Raw genomic sequence first — 24,292 nt, forward strand, 5'->3', positions numbered from 1 at the left:
TTTTGCATGCCATCTGATATTTTCTCTGACTGCGGTCCCCAGTTCATTTCAGACTTCTGGACTGCGATGGCCAAGAACATCAGCTAGATCCCACCACGACATATCACCTACAGTCCGATGGCCTCTGCGAGTGGTCTCACCACTCCTTAAAGGCTGCTCCGAGGGCTCCTATGACTGCTGAGTGTTGGCGTGATCGTCTCCCATGGATCCTGCTGGGGCTCGGATCAGCTCCAAATGAAGACCTGCAGTCGTCTGCGGCTGTGTTGTAACAGCTGCCCGTATACAGAGTGCCAGGTGATTTAATTTCCAATGCATTGACCTCCTGGTCAGCCTCTCAACGGTGTTTCACCCTCCACAGTAAATTCCTTTTCAACTATTCCTACCTTCCATCATGGGATACGGCACTTTTGGCTTCCTGTTGACCTATGTTCTGTCTCGTTTGTTTTCACCCGCCATGATGCACACCAACATCCCCTTCAGCCCCCTTACGATGGCCCGTTCTGTGTTTTGGTATGGGGGAGAAAAGACTTCTATCATAGATGATGGGAGTAAACCTGAATGTATTTCAGTAGACGACTTGGCCTACACCACAGTCTGTGGCAGAGCATTCCACAGATTCACTACTCTCTGGCTAAAAATATTCCTCCTTACCTCTGTTCTGAAGGGTCGCCCCTCAATTTCGAGGCTGTGCCCTCTAGTTCTGGATCCCTCCACCACAGGAAACATCCTCTCCACATCCACCCTATCTAGACCTTTCAACATTTGGTATGTTTCAATGAGATGCCCCTCCATTCTTCTAAGTTTCAGTGAGTACAGGCCCAAAGCTGCCAAATGCTCCTCATATGTTAACCCCTTAATTCCCGTAATCGTCCTCATGAACCTCCTCTGGACTCTCTCCCGTATGTACATTTCTCCCAATTATGTTACCCTACACAGGTCTTCCACAGAGTTCACTAAAACCGCACTGAGCCTGGCTCAGGTCCTGTGTTCCATGGATGGAGGAACTGCAGTTGCCTCTGGCTTGTCCAGAGGTGTGTTGATGTGCTCATGTCATGATAGCAGCCGAATACTCCAAATCTTGGTGGGCCAATTTAAGGCAGTCTCTGTGTGTATATCTAAGGCTGAAGTTGATCGTTTCCTGATCGGTCAGGGCATCAAAGGATATAGCGAGAAGGCAGGTGTATGGGTTTGAGTGGGATCCGGGATCAGCCATGATGAAATGGCAGAGCAGACTCAATGGGCTGAATGGCCTAATTCTGCTCTTATGTCTTATGGTAATTCATAACCACCGATATTGAGTTGGGGTTTCAATTTAAGAGGCTGGTTTGACATGATGACGTTATTACATGAAGATTTTTAGCACACTTTTGTGTTTGGGTTTTGGAGTTCAATAAAATGTGTTACGGGTTTTTATTAAGCATAAAACACCTCACTTTGTTTTATTTGCAAAAACCTACAGATGTATTTCAGTCAATGGAACTTTGAGGTCTCTTCCTGAGCAGGAACAAGCTACAATCGCCAGTTGGGTAACACTTTTGCAATCTTGAATAAGATGCAAGATTAGTAACTGGAGATTTTGAATCAGTAGCTGTTAATAATTTACTCTCTGTTTCACATTTATGTACCAGAAGCAGATGACTGCTTCCTCCTCCTCTCCCTATTATTTCACTCTGGATAGATGGTTGGGTGTTTAATTTTTATCTTGGATTTCATATTTGGATTGATCTCTATTCATGAATTACCCTTGAGCTGTGACTTGTGGTGTGATAGAGCTGTCTGCTAGGCAGCCCGCCAAACATTTACTTTCAGGAACCCCCTTCCAAACAGTTAGCAGACCACATTCTGCAAATACTTTTTGTGTTTCTCTTGCCATAAGATTTCTACTCATGCAGTTGCAAAAATATCCATTGTCCATTGGGTCACCAGGCTGTTTGGCCTGTACAAAGTCCAAAGTTGAGTCAAAGTTTGGTTGAGGTGCACCACCAATGAGAATAAAACTCTGGGTAGCCACCTTCTGCTTTAATAATTGATGGAAATGTGTGTGCTGAGACAGGACGACACTCCCTTGAAATTTAGTTTCATTCAGCACAGGGTCAAGTAGCATTCCAAAGGTAGATGTCTAAGCTTCATTCTTCTCCCCAATACATTCCCTGGCAAGCCAGTCCGTGCAAAAATGTTTGGGATATTCCAGCTGCAGCTAGATGCTGTTATGGAGGAGTTGCCAGAGGGATGAGCTTTGGATGCAACGACCCTCGCTCACGTGAGTTTTGCACTATGCGAGTGTGTCAGCATTGTTCTGGGTGAAAAGTGCAGTCCTAACATCTGTGGACAACATTGCCACCTTTTTGACCAATATTGAAGGAAAGTATCAGACTTGAAATGTGATGTTTAACATCAAGAGAACCACTACTCCATAAGATGAAGATAATCCAGTGTGTACTGTGCCTCTTCCAGTTTAAAACACCTAAGCGAAGTATTTTAGTTTCTGAAACAGCTGGTGGAGTATTAGTTGTATTTCCCTGGTTTAATGCTTTACTGGGGCAAATCATTTAGTCATGACATGGTTTATTAATTAAGAATTCTTAGTCAAGTCAAGTAAAAACATACTGATGAGTAACATCCTTGAGATTTAAAGCATCTCTTCCTCCAGTAATCCCTCGCCCTATATAATGCTCACTCTACCACAGAGTGTCTTGCTTCCTATGCAGAGAGCTAGAGGAAGAGAGGGTTTTTAAATCTGTGCTTTACTTTGGCTCCAAGCTTGTTCCTCTTCCTGATGCCATATTGGTGAATGACCTCAACATCTCATTTCCTGGTTCGGTGCAGAACTAAGTGCCATTAGGACAAATTTGCTGATGAGTCTCTTTGGGAGAAAAAGGATTTAAGTTATTTCCAGAAAGTAGTTGTCATAGTTCAGTACAGGACCTCACCCCGACAACTCTTCAAATTTGGTAAATTATTGGAAGCTACAAGTCTGCATTTAATCTTGTTCCTCTTTCTCTGTTTTGTTTTAATTTCAAGAAAGTAAATTATGCTTTGCTCATTTGAAGGAAATGCGATCCGGAGTAAGATACAGAACAGAAGTTACTTAAGCAGGGAAGTTTCCTTTAGAATTTGTTTCTAATCCTGGTATTTTGGGGATGTGAGAAATTGTCACTCTCTGATTGCTGCTCCTTGTAACTAGTTCATCCTGCCATGATAAAGTTAAAAGATTCTGAGCAACACATGAATGATTGATTGCATGATCAGCAATTTTGAGTGAAGAGTCCCCACCTTCATTTATAGTTGAAGATTGTTGGAATGTTTTAATTATTGAACGATATTGTTCCCTTTTCATTTATTTTTTAATAAACGATTCTTTTTCCTACATGCTCCTGCCTGTGATGACTGCAAGTGCCAGCATGACTTGAAAAGATTGAACTGTGAGTTTTAATTAACTCTTAAAGGAACTGCATTACTAAATTATTAACATGGTGGATAGGAATTGTTATCTGGATTGGCTTTGCTAATGTTTCACAATTGGACTGATGAACTATGTTCTCCATTAAGCTGGCCTGGGGCCTCAACCTTTCACCATATCAGTGGATGAAAGATAACTGTATGTCCAAGTCTGAGGCACAGAATGTACAGTAAACACGAGGAATTCTGCAGCTGCTGGAAATTCAAGCAACACACATCAAAGTTGCTGGTGAATGCAGCAGGCCAGGCAGCATCTCTAGGAAGAGGTGCAGTCGACGTTTCAGGCCAAGACCCTTCGTCAGGACTAACTGAAGGAAGAGTGAGTAAGAGATTTGAAAGGGGGAGGGGGAGGGGGAGATCCAAAATGATAGGAGAAGACAGGAGGGGGAGGGATGGAGCCAAGAGCTGGACAGGTGATTGGCAAAGGGGATATGAGAGGATCATGGGACAGGAGGCCCAGGGAGACGGAAAAGGGGGAGGGGGGGAAACCCAGAGGATGCCCGCACCTCACACTTCCCGTTTCTACCTCCTACCCAAGATCCACAAACCTGCCTGTCCTGGCAGACCTATTGTCTCAGCTTGCTCCTGCCCCACCGAACTCATTTCTGCATACCTCGACACGGTTTTATCCCCCCTTGTTCAATCCCTTCCTACCTATCTTCGTAACACTTCCCACACTCTTAAACTTTTCAATGATTTTAAGTTCCCTGGCCCCCACCACTTTATTTTCACAATGGATGTCCAGTCCTTATATACTTCCATCCCCCATCAGGAAGGTCTCAAAGCTCTACACTTCTTTTTGGATTCCAGACCTAATCAGTTCCCCTCTACCACCACTCTGCTCTGTCTAGCGGAATTAGTCCTTACTCTTAATAATTTCTCCTTTGGCTCCACCCACTTCCTCCAAACTAAAGGTGTAGCTATGGGCACCCATATGGGTCCTAGCTGTGCCTGCCTTTTTGTTGGCTTTGTGGAACAATCTATGTTCCAAACCTAGTCTGGTATCTGTCCCCCACTTTTCCTTCGCTACATCGACGACTGCAATGGCGCTGCTTCCTGCACGCATGCTGAGCTCGTTGACTTCATTAACTTTGCCTCCAACTATCACCCTGCCCTCAAGTTTACCTGGTCCATTTCTGACACCTCCCTCCCCTTTCTAGATCTTTCTGTCTCTATCTCTGAAGACAGCTTATCTACTGATGTCTACTATAAGCCTACTGACTTTCACAGCTATCTGGACTATTCCCCTTCTCACCCTGTCTCTTGCAAAAATGCCATCCCCTTCTCGCAATTCCTCCGTCTCCGCCGCATCTGCTCTCAGAATGAGGCTTTTCATTCCAGGACAAGGGAGATGTCCTCCTTTTTTAAAGAAAGGGGCTTCCCTTCCTCCACCATCAACTCTGCTCTCAAACGCATCTCCCCCATTTCACGCACATCTGCTCTCACTCCATCTTTCCGTCACCCCACTAGGAATAGGGTTCCCCTGGTCCTCACCTACCACCCCACCAGCCTTCGGGTGCAACATATTATTCTCCGTAACTTCCGCCACCTCCAACGGGATCCCACGACTAAGCACATCTTTCCCTCCCCCCCACTTTCCGCTGTGATCGCTCCCTACGCGACTCCCTTGTCCATTCATCCCCACCATCACTCCCCACTGATCTCCCTCCTGGCAGTTATCCTTGTAAGCGGAACAAGTGCTACACATGCCCTTACACTTCCTCTCTTACCACCATTTAGGGCCCCAGTCAGTCCTTCCAGGTGAGGCGACACTTCACCTGTGAGTCGGCTGGGGTGATATACTGCGTCCCGTGCTCCCAATGTGGCCTTCTATATATTGGCGAGACCCGACGCAGACTGGGAGATCATTTTGCTGAACACCTACGCTCTGTCCACCAGAGAAAGCAGAATCTCCCAGTGGCCACACATTTTAATTCCACATCCCATTCCCATTCTGATATGTCTATCCACGGCCTCCTCTACGGTAAAGATGAAGCCACACTCAAGTTGGAGGAACAACATCTTATATTCCATCTGGGTAGCCTCCAACCTGATGGCATGAACGCTGACTTCTCTAACTTCCGCTAATGCCCCACCTGCCCCTTGTACCCCATCCGTTATTTATTTATATACACACATTCTTTATCTCTCTCTCTCCTTTTTCTCCCTCTGTTCCTCTGACTATACCCCTTGCCCATCCTCTGGGTTTTCCCCCCCTCCCCCTTTTCCTTCTCCCTGGGCCTCCTATCCCATGATCCTCTCATATCCCTTTTGCCAATCACCTGTCCAGTTCTTGGCTCCATCCCTCCCCCTCCTGTCTTCTCCTATCATTTTGGATCTCCACCTCCGCCTCCCACTTCCAAATCTCTTACTGTCTCTTCCTTAAGTTAGTCCTGACAAAGGGTCTCAGCCCGAAACGTCAACTGTGCCTCTTCCTAGAGATGCTGCCTGGCCTGCTGCTTTTACCAGCAACTTTGACAGAATGTACAGTCTTAGGCACATATATATAGCTAGGTTACATAAGACTTGCCCAGTGCTGTAGTAATTTTATGTATTGCACTGTACTGCTGTCGCAAAAGAAAAGCAAATTTCATGACACGTGTGAGTGATGATATGGATCTCTGTTATGGACTGAGATTGGGAAGGGAGCAGGGAGAGGGGAATTGTGGTTGGGAAAAGGGGAAGAGAGAGGGAAGTACCAGAGAGACATTCTGTAATGATCACTAATCCAATTATTTGGAATCAAATGGCCTTGCCTGGTGTCCTGGGGCTGGGTGTATCTGTACCCATGCCATCACCTGCTCCCGGCACTCCTTCTCTGCCACCTGTCCCACACCCCTCCCGTGGCGCTCCATCCTCACCGTACCTAGAATCCTCTACTCCTTCCAGCTCGCTCTCCTCTCCATGATGACAAATACAGCATTGTGCAAAAGTCTTGGGCACCCCCACTACATATATGCGCGTGTACATGACATGTATGACTTTTGCACAATATTGTATGTAGAATTCAGGGTTTGGCTGATCAATCCAGCTCATCCCTCTCCTCAGAGCAGGGAGTTTAGCAATCAGCAACAACTCTGGCAGTTGACCTCATTCTATATCGTCTGGTTGATGATCAACTCTCGGGGAAAAAGATCTCTCTGTCAGTAATCTAAACACTTCATGGTTTGGAAGATCTCCAACTCATCACCCTCCGTCTTTTTTTCCCAAGCAGAGTGACACTGGCTTCTCCATTCAAGCCACATAATTAAACTTCTTTGTCATTCTCATAAGTAAATCAGAAACAAGATAGGCTAAAAGTACTCGGAGAGACTTACAAAGTATAAGTCTGACCTGAATATTTCCAGCATTAACACGAGAGATTCTGCAGACGCTGGAAGTCCAGAGTAACACCTGCAAAATGTGGGTGGAACTCAACAGGTCAGGCAGCATCTATGGAGATGAATAAAGAGTCGGAGTCTTGGGTAGAGACCCTTCAGTAGGGCTGGGATGCTGCCAGGTCTGCTGAGTTCCTCCAGCATTTTGTGAGTGTTGCTCGAATTTCTAGCGTCTACAGATTTTCTCTTGCGTGTGATTCTTTTACGTAGCCTTTTTTTTGGGGGGATTTCCAGCACTTGCAGTTTATGCTTCTCAATCAGTCTAGTGAAAATCTTTAAGGCCTCTGTGCCTTTCCTAAAGTGTGGCACCCAGTCCATCTGTGGCTAAACCCAGTATCTTAAAAAATACTCTTCATTGCTGTTTGAAAATGCCCAGGATCCCATATGGTTTCTCAATCTGCCCTGCCCCTTACTTTGTGCACAGAAATCCCCAGATCTCTATATTCCTCTTCCCCTTTTAGAATTGAGCCCTATTTCTCTTGCCTTTCCTCTACTTTTCCTACTGAAATGTACCACTTCACATCTTTTGTGTTAAATTTGATTTTTTAAATTAGAAATCACCAGATTGACGTTCATTAATGTCCTTCAGAGAAGGAAATCTCTCATCTTTACCACTTCGGGTTTTTATGTAACCACAGGCCCACTAATTTGGTTGTCTTTTAATGTTCCCTTAAATGGCCAGGCAAGGTCTTCAATTTAGGTGCAATTATGGATGGACATTAAATGCTGTGCTTGGCAGAAACAGCCCTGTCCCAGGAGCATATTAGAAAAGAAATTAGCACTCCACCATCACAGCACAGGAAATTAGATCATCAGCAGTCTTAACGTTTAAAGGCTATGTGAGGTAGGAGTATACTGTGCAAGACCAAGCCTATACCCATGGCCATTAACAAATGGTCAGGCTGGGATGGCTGACATCAAACAGAGGGAGACTGAGGCCTCCGTTGGCCAAGGTTGTCCAATGCAAGTTAGTACGCAAGCCAGAGCCAGACAATATGGGGAGCAAGCCACTGCCATTGCAGTAGGCCCACCCTCTCCGCACAGCTGATGATTCCAAAGGAACGGCTGAGACCGATACAGTTTTGCACCAGCGACGCCACAAGAGTTGCTGGCCAGCACTGAACTCAATGTAGGACTGCCTTTGGGACTCCAGTTCCAGAATTTTCCTTCGGACTTACTCCCAAAGCCTTCCCCATGAATGGGCAGATGGGGCTAGTCAGCCGCGGTTGGCAGCTCATCCAGGAGGAGGGAAGCCCTTGATCTCAAACCCCCGCTCCCTTGCAACATCAAACATCCCCTCCCAAAAATACCGCAAAAATGCCAGAGCCCTGGTGAATTTAGTGTCCTTACTGATAGCAAGCAGTGTCCACAATCAAACCCATCATTTTATTAACAGAAGAAGGGGTAGGAGTAGCCACGTGCCCCCTAAAATTTCTTTTGGCTTTCAATAAGATCTTGGCTGCTCTGATCTCGTTCTCAGCTCCATTTTCCCACCCTCTCCCATGTCGATCAATTTCCCAATATTTAGAACGTATGTAATGACTTGGCAACGACAAGTTGGATTTCAAAGTTCTCTGGCAAAAGTTTCAAAAATAAGTAACCCATTGAGAGAGGAAAAAAGATCTTCCTCGTCTCCAGGAGGGACAGCCCACTTCTGAAATGATTCAGCTTAATTCTAGATTGTCCCATGCGGGGGAAAGAGTCCTTGCGCCAATTCTTCTCCGGATTATCAAAAACTTCTTTTTTTGGGATGTGAATGCTGCTGATGATACCAGCATTTGCTGCCCTTGAGAAAAGAATGATGAGCCCCTTATTTGGAGATACAGCTCAGTAACAGGCCCTTTCGGCCGCAAGGGCACGCACTGCCCAATTACACCCATGTGACTAATCAACCTACATCTTTGGACTGTGGGAGGAAGCCCGAACCCCTGGAGGAAACCCACGCGGTCACGGGGAGAACGTGCAAACTCCCCACAGGCAGCGACGGGATTTGAACTCCGGTTACTGGCACTGTAAGGCGCGATGCTAACCGTGCCTCTCCAGCCTGTTGTTGCCTGGTTCAAGGTGCCCCCCACTACCCCTGTTGATTGTGAGATCCATGATTTAAACCAGTGGTCCACAACCTCCGGGCCGCGGACCGATACATCGCCGCGAAGGACCATAAGATATAGGAAAAGAATTAGGCTATTTGGCCCATCGAGTCTGCTCAGCCATTTCATCATGGCCAATCCATTTCCCCTCTCAGCCCACCATCTCCTTTCTTCTCCCTGTATCCCTTCATGCCCAGACTAATCAAGAATCTATCAATCTCTGCCTTAAATATAACCAATAACTTGACCTCCATAACCACCTGTGCTAACGAATTCCACAGATTAATCAGTCTCTGTCTAATGAGGCTATTCCTCCTCTCCAACTCCATTCTAAAAGGATGCCCTTCTACTCTGAGCTGTCTCCACTGGTCTTAGATTCTCCCAGATAGGAAACATCCTCTGCACAACCACTGTATTGAGGCCTTTCAACATTCGATAGCTGTCAATGAAGACCCTAAGACCCTAGAAGGATGCAGTGGTGCAGCAGTAATCGGAACGCACCCAGCACATCTTTTTTTTAAAAAAGCCGCAATAAACAAGCTAATTAATTACGTGCCGGGCATTCTTCGCAGCAATGTATCAGTTTGCGGCCCGGAGGTTGGGGACCATTGATTTAGACCATGGTAATAAAGGAACTACACATTTTTCCAAAATAGCATGATATGATAGAGTTAATGTGGAGAGGATGGGAGAGTCTAAGACCAGAGGACACAGCCTCAGAATAGAGGCGCACCCCTTTAGGACGGAAATGAGGAGGAATTTCTTTAGCCAGAGAGTGGAGAATCTGGGGGATTCTTTGCCACAGGCAGCTGTGGAGGCCAAGTCTTTATGTATATTTAAGAGTTGATAGATTCTGGGTTGGTCAGGGCATGAAGAGGTATGGGGAAAAAGCAGGAGATTGGGGCTGAGAGGAAAATTGCAACAACCATGATGAAATGGTTGGGTAGACTTGATGGGCCGAATGGCCTAGCTCTGCTCCTATACCTTATGTGAGTTGCAGGGGAACGAGAAGGCAGTGGTATACTTGCTGCCCTTATCCTTCTTGCAGCTTCGGGAGGTGCTGTTGGTGTAACTGCTGTGCATTAACATATGTTTCAGTGAGATCACCTCTCACTTATGTTTAAAAAAAATAAAAGGCAGTTCCATACCTGCAGTCAATTTAGTGAGCTGCCTCTGAACTGCCTCCAACTCCATACATCCTTAAGAAGGGAAAAACAGTACAGATTACTTCAGGGCTGCTCACACCAAAGTCCTCTATAGTTTTGCCCTCAGAGCGTCATCATTTCTATTCACCAGAGGACCGTGTATCTAATGTCAGCAGGGGAGACTGTGGCAGAAATTGTACTGGCCCGATAAGTTATGGAATCAGGACACATTCATCAAAGGACACGGCTCCAGACACAATAAACATTACTGATTTCCAGCAACGTTCTTTTCCAAATTCCTCTGCCCAGGCCGTGATTTATGGATTCCAGCCCAGTGCTTGTGTTGTGAAATACAGTTATATTGTGCAGCAGACATTTATTTATTAGAATAAGCCAGCAGGGGTGTTTGGGGGTGTGTGGGAGCAGTGCTTACCTCCTGCAATCGACAATTCAAAGCGTTCATTTGATAAAGGGGGTATAGTGCTGAATCAGGCTGGTAAGGCCTCATTGGTGTTTCTAGGCCTCAGGAGCTGCTCATTCAATCAATATTGCTCTCTCCCTTGGCATTACCCAAACGACTGTATGTGTCACTGTTAGTGTGCAGTCCCCAGGAGGCTAGATATGAGAGAGGGGCTGTCAGAGTTGTGGGGGAGGGGGCTGGAAATGGGGGTGATTAGGTGGGGAGGATGGAGAACTGAGGAACAGAGAGTGAGGAAGGTTAAGGAAGTAGAGGTGTATGGTGCCACAAGCACCTTATGGTCAACGGCACGCAATTTGAAGAGTGTTGACTTAGAGATTAGGTGATGCACGGCAAGCTCTCTGAAATGACAACTACATAACCTGAATATTATTGACTGAAAGGAAAGTTTTGGTCTGGGAGAACATGCGCAGAAGATACAGAGAGTCTGCAGAGAGATATAGAGAGGTTAAGTGAGTGGGCGAGGGTCTGACAGATGGAGTAAAATGTGGTAAATGCAAGGTCGTCCACTTTGGAAGGAAAAATGGAAGAGCAGATTATGATTTAAATATTAAAAAATAGCAGCATGCTGGTGTGCAGAGGGACTTGGGAGGGCTTGTGCATGAATCACAAAAGGTTGGTTTGCAGGTGCAGCAGGCTATCAAGAAGGCAAATGGGATGTTGGCCTTCATTGCTAGAAGGATTGAATTTAAGAGCAGGGAGGTTATGCTGCAACTATACAGGGTACTGGTGAGGCCGCACCTGGAGTACTGTGTGCAGTTCTGGTCTCCCTACTTGAGGAAGGATATACTGGCATTGGAGGTGATGCAGAGGAGGTCACCAGGTTGATTCCAGAGATGAGGGGGTTAGACCATGAGGAGGGATTGAATCGCCTGGGACTGTACCCGCTGGAATTCAGAAGGATAAGAGGAGATCTTATAGAAACATATAAAATTATGAAAGGGATAGATAAGATAGAGGCAGGAAAGTTGCTTCCACTGGTATGTGAGACTAGAACTAGGGGACACAGCCTCAAAATTCAGGGGAGTAGATTTAGGATGGAGATGAGGAGGAACTGCTTTTCCCAGACAGTGGAGACTCTGTGGAATCCTCTGCCAATGAAGCAGTGGAGGCTTCCTCAGTAAATATATTTAAGATAGGTTGGATAGATTTTTGCATAGTGGGGGGAATTAAGGGTTATGGGGAAAAGGGATGTAGGTGGAGATGAGTCCATGGCCAGATCAGCCATGATCTTACTGAATGGTGGAGCAGGCTCTTTGGGCCAGATGGCCGAATCCTGTTCCTATTTCTTATGTTCTTAGGGAACAACTCCCCTTCTCCATCACATCGACCAGAAGGGTTATTCCAGTGACCCATGTGGATGGAAGAGATCAAGCAAGAGAGAGACCAGAAGGAACTGAAATCGGAAAGAGGTGATCCGACTGCAGGAAGTGGATTCTAATAGGAATGAGGACGGGGGAAAAAAAGGGGGATGGGAGGGTGGGGAAAGGGAACAGGATGCTCAACTGGGCATTGGGTCTTCAGGCCCTGCCACTCAGGGACTTGTGTTAATATTATTGTGTGACTGTATGTGCTAGATTGTAACTATATGTGCTGTGTGTGACTATATGTACCGCTGGTGTCCCAGGTTTCATTTAGCCATATACATGTGTATGATTCAATGGCAGTTAAACTTGAACAGGAGTCACCCAGCGTTAGAGAATAGATGGCTGAGAAATGGCTTACTCGAAGACTCAAGGTACTTCAGGTTTGGACAGAGGTGAAGCTGCTTCCACTAGTGAGGGAATTGGCAGCAACACCCACACACTTGCTGATTGACCAGTGCCCACCATTTGTAAATGGTGGTGAAACATTCTCCGTGAAGTGCCATCCCTTCATTTCTTATCTGTATGTGCAACCACAGCCAACCAAGGAAGTGTGTACAACCTTTACTAACCTGTTGTTCTCCCATTCCATTCATTCCTGACTTCTTTTGTACTTTGTGATGGGAGTTCCCAAACCTTAATTAAAGATATTTCAAAGTTCAAGGTAAAATTTATTGTCAGGGTACATACGGGTCACCACATACAACCCAGAGATTCTTTCTCCTGCGGGTGTGCCTAGCAAACCTATAGAACAGTAACTGTAAACGGGATCAATGATCAACAAACTGTGTAAATACAAATACTTTATACTTTATTGTCGCCAAACAATTGATACTAGAATGTACAATCATCACAGCGATATTTGATTCTGCGCTTCCCGCTCCCTGGATGACAAATATTAAATATTAAAAATAGTAAAAATTAGTAAATATTAAAAATTTGAATTATAAATCATAAATAGAAAATAGAAAAATGGAAAGTAAGGTAGTGCAAAAAAAAAACGAGAGGCAGGTCCGGATATTTGGAGGGTACGGCCCAAATCCGGGTCAGGATCCGTTCAGCAGTCTTGTCACAGTTGGGAAGAAGCTATTCCCAAATCTGGCAGTACGAGTCTTCAAGCTCCTGAGCCTTCTCCCGGAGGGAAGAGGGATGAAAAGTGTGTTGGCTGGGTGGGTCGTGTCCTTGATTATCTTGGCAGCACTGCTCCGACAGCGTGTGCTGTAAAGTGGGTCCAAGGATGGAAGATTGGTTTGTGTGATGTGCTGCACCGTGTTCACGATCTTCTGCAGCTTCTTCCAGTCTTGGACAGGACAACTTCCATACCAGGTTGTAATGCACCCTAGAAGAATGCTTTCTACGGTGCATCTATAAAAATTAGTGAGGGTTTTAGGGGACAGGCCAAATTTAAATAATCAGCAACAGAATTTGTGCTGCTTGTTCCCAATTCCCCGCAAGTGGAGACATTTTCACCTCTGTCCGAGCCAATCTTGAGACTTTCAGTCATCCCTCTCCTAAATGGCACTGCCCCAGCCTGTTCAAGGCGTCTTGACTCGGGCATTAACCACCCTTCAACCACCGCGTCAATGCTGTGAACTCCATGTAACCTTTAAGACAGAGTTACAAAACGACTGAAGTTCTAAATTGTCTTGCAGGCTACTGTGATGTCACGGAAACCCGGAGGGGTAAGCTGATACCAAATTGCTTCAAAAGTGCCTTCAGCTCTCTAATACAATTTTGCAAAATCACATCTACATCGTGCCAAGAAAAATAACGCTACAAAGCCTAATAAGTTGTTATTTTATGCCACAGGTTGCATAAGGTTTCACAAAGTACTTCATTGTTTTTGGTTAGTACAGAGTGCTGAAAGCAGATCTCTTCAGAGCAACAGACATCAGCACCAGGATTTACAGCAGATAGGCATGTGTTTTTGTTTAGAAAGTGAAGCAAATATGGAGGTTAAGGCCTTAAAGTTCTGAATGTGGTGTGTTACACACAGGATGCTTTAACCCAATGCAGCTCTATTGCTGAATGCAAACAACAGGAATTCTGCAGATGCTGGAAATTCAGGTAACACACATCAAAGTTGCTGGTGAACGCAGCAGGCCAGGCAGCATCTCCAGGAAGAGGTACAGTCGATGTTTCAGGCCGAGACCCTTCGTCAGGACTAACTGAAGGAAGAGTTAGTAAGAAATTTGAAAGTGGACTATTCCTCTTCTCACCCTGTCTCTTGCAAAAATGCCATCCCCTTCTCGCAATTCCTCCATCTCCGCCGCATCTGCTCTCAGGATGAGGCTTTTCATTCCAGGACGAGGGAGATATCCTCCTTTTTTAAAGAAAGGGGCTTCCCTTCCTCCACCATCAACTCTGCTGTCAAACACATCTCCCCCATTTCACACACATCTGCTCTCACTCCATCCTCCTGCCACCCCACTAGGAATAGGGTTCCCCTTGTCCTCACCTACCACCCCACCAGCCTCCGGGTCCAATATATTATTCTCCGTAACTTCCGCCACCTCCAATGGAATCCCACCACTAAGCACATCTTTCTCTCCCCCCCCTCTGCATTCCGCAGGGATCGCTCCCCACGCAACTCCCTTGTCCATTTGTCCCCACCATCCCTCCCCACTGATCTCCCTCCTGGCACTTATCCTTGTAAGTGGAACAAGTGCTACACATGCCCTTACACTTCCTCCCTTACCACCATTCAGGGCCCCAGACGGTCCTTCCAGGTGAGGCGACACTTCACCTGTGAGTCGGCTGGCGTGATATACTGCGTCCGGTTCTCCCGATGTGGCCTTCTATATATTGGCGAGACCCGACGCAGACTGCGAGACTGCTTTGCTGAACACCTATGCTCTGTCTGCCAGAGAAAGCAGGATCTCCCAGTGGCCACACATTTTAATTCCACATCCCATTCCCATTCTGACATGTCTATCCGCGGCCTCCTCTACTGTAAAGATGAAGCCACACTCAGGTTGGAGGAGCAACACCTTATATTCCGTCTGGGTAGCCTCCAACCTGATGGCATGAACATCGACTTCTCTAACTTCCGCTAATGCCCCAACTCCCCCTCGTACCCCATCTATTACTTATTTTTATGCACACATTCTTTCTCTCACTCTCCTTTTTCTCCCTCTGTCCCTCTGACTGTACCCCTTGTCCATCCTCTGGTTCCCCCCCCACTTGTCTTTCCCCCCGGACCTCCTGTCCCATGATCCTCTCGTATCCCTTTTGCCAATCACCTGTCCAGCTCTTGGCTCCATCCCTCCCCCTCCTGTCTTCTCCTATCATTTTGGATCTCCCCTTCCCCCTCCCACTTCCAAATCTCTTACTGTCTCTTCCTTCAGTTAGTCCTGACGAAGGGTCTCGGCCTGAAACGTCGACTGTACCTCTTCCTAGAGATGCTGCCTGGCCTGCTGTGTTCACCAGCAACTTTGATGTGTGTTGCCTATTGCTGAATATTAGTTTTCTTGAGGGCCACGATTTTTCCACACACCTCTTTTCCAGTGTTCAGTCTCACTATGCAGAAATACAACATATTTAACGTAATAGGATCAAGCAACACACATCAAAGTTGCTGGTGAACGCAGCAGGCCAGGCAGCATCTCTAGGAAGAGGTACAGTCGACGTTTCAGGCCGAGACCATTCGTCAGGACTAACTGCGAAGGGTCTCAGCCTGAAACGTCGACTGTACCTCTTCCTAGATATGCTGCCTGGCCTGCTGCATTCACCAGCAACTTTGATGTGTGTTGCTTGAGTTTCCAGCATCTGCAGAATTCCTGTTGTTAACGTAACAGGATGTAAGTTTGGGCTTCTGACATTGCACACCAAGTTTCTGGCTGCAGTCATATCACTGCATGCAGTTACCAAACAACAGTCCCACAGATCTCCACACATACAAGGATCAGATTAACACATTCTACTGGGTTCCACCTCTTGAGGTATGTGAGTTCCAGTAAGCCAGACTTACACTTAGTGGCCACTTTATTAAGTACTTCCTAAGTAGCAACTATTCACATTCTATGCACTCTTTCCTTCCATACTTGTACCGTGGATGCATTGTGAGATATACTCAATGGTCACTTTACTAAGTACCCTTTGTACCTAATACAGTGGACCTTGGACTTGGCCATGGACTTCTGCTGCTGTAGACTGTCCACTCCAAGGTTTGACAGGTTGTGTGTTCAGAGATGCTCTTCTGCACACCACTGCTGTAGCATTTGCTTATTTGAGTTACAGTCACCTTCCTGTCAGCCTGAAATTGTCTGGCCATTCTCCCATGACCTCTCTCATTAACAAGGCATTTTCACCTACTGGATGTTTTTCTTTTTTTCACACCATTCTCTTAAATTCTAGAAACTGTAATGCGTGAAATTCCCAGAGCAGTTTCCAAGATACTCAAACCACCCCGTCTGGCACCAACAATCATTTCACAGTCAAAATCACTTAGAGCCCATTTTGATGTTTGGTGTGAACAACAACTGAACTTCTTGACCGTGTCAGCATGCTTTTATGCATTGCGTTGCTGCCACATGATTGACTGATTCGACATTTGCACCAACGAGCTGGTGTACCTAATAAAGTGGCCAGTGAGTGTATGTACAAGTAGCAAAAGAACCATTGAGTCGATCCTAGCTTTGCCACTGAACTAAAAGTGGATGGCATGCAAGTTGGAGGAACAGCACCTTATATCTGGGTAGACTGGGTAGCCTCCAATCTGATAGCAATGAACATTGATTTCTCAATCTTCTGTTAATGCCCCCACCCCCTCTCCTTCACCATTACCCATGCCCTTTACCCTCTCTCACCTTACCCCCTTGCCCACCCATCGCTTCCCTTTAGTGCTCCTCCCCCCACCTTTCTTTCTTCCATTGCCTTCTGTTCTCTCCTACTAGATTCCCCCTTCTCCAGCCCTGTATCTCTTTCACCAACTTCCCAGCTCTTTACTTCATCCCTCCTCTTCTCCCCACCCTTTAAATCTATTCCTCGTCTTTCTTTTTTCCTCCAGTCCGGCCAAAGGGTCTCCGCCTGAAATGTCGACTGTACTTTTTTTCCATACTGTTTCCTGGCCTGCTGAGTTCCTCCAGCATTTTGTGCGCGTTGCTTGAAATCTGAACCTAGGGCGCACTGTCTAGTGAAATACTCACTGAGTCGTAAGGAGATTCGCCTTTTGACCTGCTGAGTCTGTGCAAACCGTGAAGGCCTGTTTTTACGCCAACGCGTTTTATTTTTCTGACGTTCCTATCAGCTCCCTCCAGGTTCTGCCACCTCTCTACACAGATGGGCAGTTTTCAGTTGCCATCTGGCGAGCCAGCTGACACGTACTTGGGATGAGGGAGAGCACCAGACAACCCTGAGGAAACTCAGGCAGTCAAACAAGAGAGCATGCAAACTCCACACAGAGAGCCCCGGAGGTCAGGGTCGACACCAGGCGACTGCAGGTGCGAAGCAGTGGCTCCAGTAGCCAAGCTAATTTGTCATTGGGTGCTTTCTCCTGGATGCAACATTCAACTGAGAGCTCCCCTGCTCTCTCAGGTGGATGAGGAAAGTCTCAACTCAGAGCTGACCTGTACTCTCAGGTGGATGGGAAAGGTCTCAACTGAGGGCTCACCTGCTGTCACTACGTTCGATTATGGCCCAAGTGCGGAGCGAGAGACACTGAAGTAGGTTGATAGTTCACAGACTTTAATGCAGACAGAGTTAAAGAAAACAATAAACTCTAGGCCAAACAGGACCGTTAATGAAAACTCTCAAATGGAAAACAAAGCCAACACTGTGGCTGAAAGGAATAACTAAATAGAAAACAAATACCGCTAGCCTTCAGAGTCAGTTGACTCGACAGTCCAATTTCTCAGGCAAGGCCGAATGCAAACAGGCAGCGAAGCATTGCTGTGCTTTGCTCAAGTCTCAACAAGTGCTATGACAAAAAGAATGGAGTTAAGTACCATCACAATGAAATAATAATTAGCTGACACGTGCATATTCATGAGCGCAGTTGCCGTATCTGCTGCGCTGCCGGATCCATGGTTGTGATATCTGCTCTCTCAGGTGGTTGGGAAGGAGTAGGGGGAGTTTCTCCCACATTTTGCAACCTCCCCCCTCCCCCACCGCCCCATGTCAGTGCATCATTAAATGAGAAGACACCAGAAATACCCATTAGCATGAACAGCATCTATGCAGAACGATCTAGAGCTAATAATTCAGCGAGCTTCACCGCTCCTGCAAAAAAAAAATCAATGAGGAACCAATATTAAGACGCAGAGAAAGGAGAAACCAAAAGATGGAACGACAGGAGTTTCTGTGCAGGGGTGGCAGACCAGAGGGCATGATGATGTGAGGCGGAGGAGGCTGACACCGTAGCATAGTGGTTAGCACAACGGTTTACCGTGCAGGCGACGCGGGTTCAATTCCCGCCGCAGCCTGTAAGGAGTTTGTACGTTCTCCCCGTGACTGTGTGCGTTTCCTCCACAGTCCAAAGACCTACTGGTTGGTAGGCTAATTGGTCATTGTAAATTGTCCTTTGATTGGGATAGGATTAAATTGGGGGATTGCTGGGTGGCGTGGCTCAGAGGGCACCGAGAAAAGTGAAGAAACAAACAATTGTCCTTGTGGCACTGCGACTGAGAGAAGCTGATTCATCAGATTAAATTGCCAAAGATGTTGAAATCAGGAATAAAAATGTTGGGAATGCTAACTGTCTGAATTCAGCATTGTGTAGAGTTAGTAGCCCTGTTCCCCGGGCGTACATTAAAACAGATGATTATGGTCATTATCTCAGTACTGTTTGCGAGCTTGTTTAGCCTAAATTGGCACGTTTCCCAATATACAGTATAATAGTGGCTTTACATCAACTATACATAATTACGAGGGTACAGACAGGATAAATGCAAGCAGGTTTTTTCCGCTGAGGTTGGGTGGGACTACAGACAGAGGACATGGGTTAAGGGTTGAAAGGTGAGAAGTTTTAAGGGAACATGAGGGGAAACTTCTTCACTCAGAGGGTCATGAGGGTGTGAGTGCGGCGCATATGAACTTGTTTTCAACGTTTGGACAGGCACATGAATGGTAGGGGTATGGAGGGCTAGGGTCCAGGTGCAGGTCAATGGAAATAGGCAGATTAAATGTTTCAGCGTGGACTAGATGGGCTGAAGGGCCTGTTTCTGTGCTGTACTTTTCCAGGACCCTAAGTGGTGCAGTTAACAGAGCTGTCCCCTCATACCACCAGAGACCAAGGTTCAGTCGTCACCTCCCGGCTGTCTGCGTGGGGTTTGCACGTTTGCCTTGTGGCTGCATGGGTTGCCTCTAAGTGCTTTGGTTTCCTCCCGCACGTTCAAACGACAGGCAGGTCAGTCAGTTACCTCACCGTAAATTGTTCCTTGTAAGTAGCTGAGTGGTAAAATACCAGGGGGGCAGGGTCAGGGAGAGAGAAGATGAGAACATTTAACTGTCATTCATTCTTTGGGACACTCCTCTGTTTTTGTGGATGTTTGCGAAGAAAAAACATCTCAGGATGTATATTATATACATTTCTCTGACATTAAATGTACCTTTGAAACCTTTGAGTAAAAATTGGGTTAAATGTAGGATTAATGTAGTTTGGCAGTAAATGGCTAGCACAGGCTTAGTGGGCCGAAGGGAAAAACCTCTTGCATCTCTCTATTACTCTCTAAGTGGTTGTAAAACGTTTCTCCTGAAAAATTCAAAATAAAATAAAATGTTCTTTCATTTTTATATTTCCTTTGTCATCGAGTCCAAGGCGACAAGATTTGGTTTAAGTGCTGTGAACTAAATCCTGTCCTGACGTGTATTATTCAGTCCAATGTTAACAAGCTCCAGTATATGTCATAAGGTTCAAAGTACATATAAATCACAATATACAACCCTGAGATTCATTTTCCTGTAGGCATACGTAACAAATCTATAGAATAGTGACTATAACAGGATCAATGAAAGATCAACCAGAGTGCAGAGAACAGCAAACTGTGCAAATGCAGATATAAATTAATAGCAACAACTATCAAGAACATGAGATGAAGAGTTCTTAAAGTGAGACCTCTGGTTGGGAAACATCTCAATGATGGTGCAAGTACGTCTAGTTAATCCTTTTGTTCAAGAGCCTGACAGTTGAGGGGTAGTAACTGTTCTTGAACCTGGTGGTGCGAGTCCTGTGGCTCCTGGACCTTCTACCCGACGGCAGCAGCGAGAAAAGAGCACGGCCCAGGTGGTGAGGATCTCTGATGATGGATGCTGCTTTCCTGCGACAGTGTTTCATGCAGGGGTGCCTCCGAGGTAATAAAGCAAATTGGAAGCATTTTTAAAAGTGTTGTGGTCTGCCCCTAGGACGTGACTACTGGTGTTTCCGATTGGTAATTCCAATTCCCATGCCCATTCCACCATGTCGGTCCACGGCCTCCTCTTGTGCCAAGATGAGGCCACCCTCAGGGTGGAGGAGCAAAACCTTATATTCCATCTGAGTAGCCTCCAACCTGATGCCATGAATACCGATTTCTCCTTCTGATAAAAAAAATCCCTCCCCCCTCTCCTATTCCTCTATTCCCCGCTCTGACCCTTTGCCTGCTTTCACCTGCCTATGTCTCCCTCCTGCGTCCCCTCCTCCTTCCCGTTCTCCTACGGTCCACTCTCCTCTCCTATCAGATTCCTTCTTCTCCAACCCTTGAGCTTTCCCACCCACCTGGCTTCACCGATCACCTCTGGCTAGTCCTCTTTCTCACACCCCACCCCGCCTTTTTATTCTGACGTCTTCCCCCTTCCTGGAGTGTCTCGGCCCGAAACGCCGACCGTTTATTCACTTCCATAGATGCTGCCTGACCTGCTGAGTTCCTCCGGGATTTTGTGTGTGTGTGTGTGTGTGTGTGTGTGTGTGTGTTGCTCTGGGGTGGATGTACCTCATAAAGTAGATAAGGGGAACCTGAAAGAGCTGGGAAGGTAGAGAAGCGGGACTAGTTTTAGGTTGCAGACGGGTGGTGGTGTGTGAGGTGGGTGTGAAGTGGATAGGACAAGGAGGATATCTCTGATGTGTGAGGCATGGTTATAAAACTTTTTGTTTAATTAGGCAAAGAGAGGAAGAATACAGTAAGGTTGGTGTTCCAGCTGTGAAATGCGAAGGAACTGCTTCCTTCACAAAATGCTGGAGGAACTCGGCAGGCTGGGCAACATCTACGGAAAAGAGTACAGTCGACATTTCGGGCCGAGAGCCTTCGGCAGGACCCTCTCGGCCTGAAACGTCGACTGCACTGTTTTCCACAGATGCTGCCCGGCCTGCTGAGTTCCTCCAGCATTTTGTGTGTGTTGCTCGGACTTGCAGCGTCTGCAGATCTTCTCCTGTCTGGAACTGCATCATTGGCACTTCTGGAAAAGACAGAGAAAAACTGAGTTAATATTGGATATGGAGGTAAATCACATCACCCGAGGAGAAAGAACTGTCAAGTATAGTATGCAAGAATTGTCAGGTATATTTTATAAACAGGAGCCCGGAAAACTGGCCGCTTACTGTGGATGAGGGCAACGCAGTTAGTGATTGAACTCATGAAAAATATGGGCTTGAGTAGAGCCAAAAAGAGGAGCCAGAGACAGGTGTGAGAGTAAGACAGGGAAGGGCATTAGCAGAGGTGACACATCAGGAGCAGTCTCCTGTCCTGGGACAAAGGAGCACATTCCACCGGATGGAAGTGAGGGTGCATTTTAATGAAGGAGCCAGGGGTGGCCATTCTCATCCAATCAGGTGTAAGTGGGACTGTGAACGAGAGAAAATCTGCGGATGCTGGACATCTGGGCAGCACGCACATAATGCCAGAGGAACTCAGCAGGTCGGGCAGCATCGGTGGAAAGCGGGATTGCTCTGGGCATTGATCCATTGAGCTGAAGGTCAGAAGGGAAAAAATATTGCCGTTGATCCCTATGTCTTTCCATGATGCCGTGACTCAGCTAGCCTTTGCAGGCACGCACACATAACCACAAATTATACTTCACCCAGACTCATTCCTGGATCCTTTCCCACTCAGGTGTTGGTCATGGACCGTATAGCTTGGGATTCCTGCAGTCCTGTGCCAGAGAGAACGCCAGAAATCCATCCCCCATTTCCCACCCCTGTGGCCATCACAACCCTACACTTGCTCTCCGCTGACTGCCTTGCCATTTCAGAATCAGGTTTATTGGCACTGACATGAATCATGAAATATGTCATTCTGTGGCAGCAGTACAGTGCAGGCGTATCAAATTACCACACTAAAAATTATTTTAACCATATGTCAAGAACTCACAGCCTCTAATGGCTGGCTGGTTCTTCAATCTTCTCAACTTACTGCAGTTCCCACACAAATTATATTATGTTATTGATATTTCAGTTCGGTCTTATATGCAAGATGTTACCATCACTTAGAGACATGGAGTTATACAGCATAAAATAAGACCTTTAGCCCAACTAGTCCCTACAAACCAAGATGCCCATCTAAGCCAGACCCATTTGCCTGCATTTTGCTTCTATCCCCCCAAAACTTTTCTATCCATCTATCTGGCAAACATTTATTTATTTATTTATCTATCATCTATCTATCTATTTACTTCTTTCAGAACCAGAATCAGGTTTAATATCACCAGCATAAAGGGAGGAGAAGATGGCGGCGCGATGCAACGCGCGAAGCCGTTCCGAATGATATCGATATGTGTTAACTAGGGGGGCCGTGCACAATCCTGATTTGATGGAGACAGCTGTGAGAAGCACGCAGGAACGCCTGGAGAAACTTCTAAAATGCTGCTTCGCTGCTGCTGCTACTGTGTGATTGAGAATCTCTGGAGGGGAAGTCCCCTAGATCCTCAGCTTTGCCTACTGCCTGTTGCCGGGGTCGGGGTCGAAGTGCTTGGCAGAAATGGTGCTCGGTGCTCAGTGTTGGAGAGCTGGTTGGAGGCTCGGAGTTTTCGGACGGACTCGGAGTCGGACTGTGGTCGGATGCTTCCAGGATGCTGCATCGGCAAGTTTGCGGCGCTGGAGGTTCACCGTCTGCGTGAGATGATGGGACTTTCGAGAGACTCTGAGACTTCTACCGTGCCCATGGTCTGTTCTTTATCAAATTACGGTATTGCTTTGCACTGTTGTAACTATATGTTATAATTGTGTGGTTTTTGTTAGTTTTTCAGTCGGTTTGTCATGTGTTTCTGTGATATCATTCTGGAAAAACATTGTACAATTTCTTAATGCATGCATTACTAAATGACAATAAAAGAGGACTGCGCGTCCTCATAATCTAATGTAATCTAATCTAATATGTCGTGAAATTTGTTGACTTTGAGGCAGCAGTATATTGCAATACATAATAATAGAAAAACCCTCTGAATTATAGTACATATGCTGTGTATACTAAACCCTGCTGGTTTCCTTGGCTGCATGAGTCTAGGGAAGACACACTCCAGTCCCGCTAAACCCGTGAGGTTGAGACGACTCTCCCACCTCAAACCCCGGTTTGTGTGGATGCCGTGTAATTTGCTACCCTAAAACAACAGACAGCGCACAGCGTACAATTGAAGGAATTATATTTATGACTCTTAACTTAACTGAAGGGTTAGTAAAGAAAAGAAAGAAAAAAACCCAAAAGAAGCGCCCATTATAACTGAACAGTCAAACATACACAATTTGGAACTCAAGTCTTCCCAAAATTCTTACTCACCGATCTTCAGTCGATCTCAGCGTGTGACTCCATCGAATCACAGTTCCCCCCCCCCCCGGGCCGAATCCTGAACCGGTTCTCTCCAACATCTTTTCTCTTCCTCTCCTGCTGAACAAAAGAAAAAAACAAGACCAGCCTTAGTGTCCCTCACAAAACCTCTCCCCCCAATGTTCTCTCAGACCTTCTCGCAGTTCCACCATCCTAACTGGACGACACACATTCCTCAGCATCCCTTATCTTCAACAATAACCCAAACAGGCTGAAAGCACAACAGACTGTTCTTACAGAGCTGCTGAAATGAAATACCTACAGCACAGCAGTAAAAATGTGAACCAGGGCATTACATATCTATATTAGATAGTTAAAATAAGTAATAGTGCACATATCAAAATAAAAAGTAGTGAGATAATGTTCATGGGTTCAATGTCCATTTAGAAATTTGATGGCAGAGGGGAAGAAGCTATTCCTGAATCGCTGAGTGTGTGCCTTCAGGCTTCTGTACCTCCTCCCTGATGGTAACAATGAGAAGAGGGCATGTCTTGGGTGATGGGAGTCCTTAATGATGGACGCCGCCTTCTTGAGGAATCTCTCCTTGAAGTTGTCCTGGATACCACAGAGGTTAGTGGCCATGATGGAGCTGACTAATTTTGCAAATCTCTGCAGCTTACTTAGATCCTGTGCAGTAGCAACCCCCCCCC

At 46.2% G+C, this 24,292-nt stretch overlaps 1 long non-coding RNA gene across 1 annotated transcript; it reads left to right on the forward strand.

Moving 5' to 3' along the window:
• Window positions 1-3,323: 3,323 nt before the first annotated feature.
• On the forward strand, window positions 3,324-23,152 carry LOC140205413 (uncharacterized). Its single transcript, XR_011887834.1, has 3 exons — window positions 3,324-3,422; window positions 13,566-13,595; window positions 22,504-23,152. It is a non-coding gene; the product is annotated as an uncharacterized lncRNA (long non-coding RNA).
• Window positions 23,153-24,292: the final 1,140 nt, after the last annotated feature.

The sequence above is a fragment of the Mobula birostris genome, chromosome 11 (genome assembly GCF_030028105.1).
Source record: "Mobula birostris isolate sMobBir1 chromosome 11, sMobBir1.hap1, whole genome shotgun sequence".
In the NCBI taxonomy this organism is placed as follows: domain Eukaryota; kingdom Metazoa; phylum Chordata; class Chondrichthyes; order Myliobatiformes; family Myliobatidae; genus Mobula; species Mobula birostris.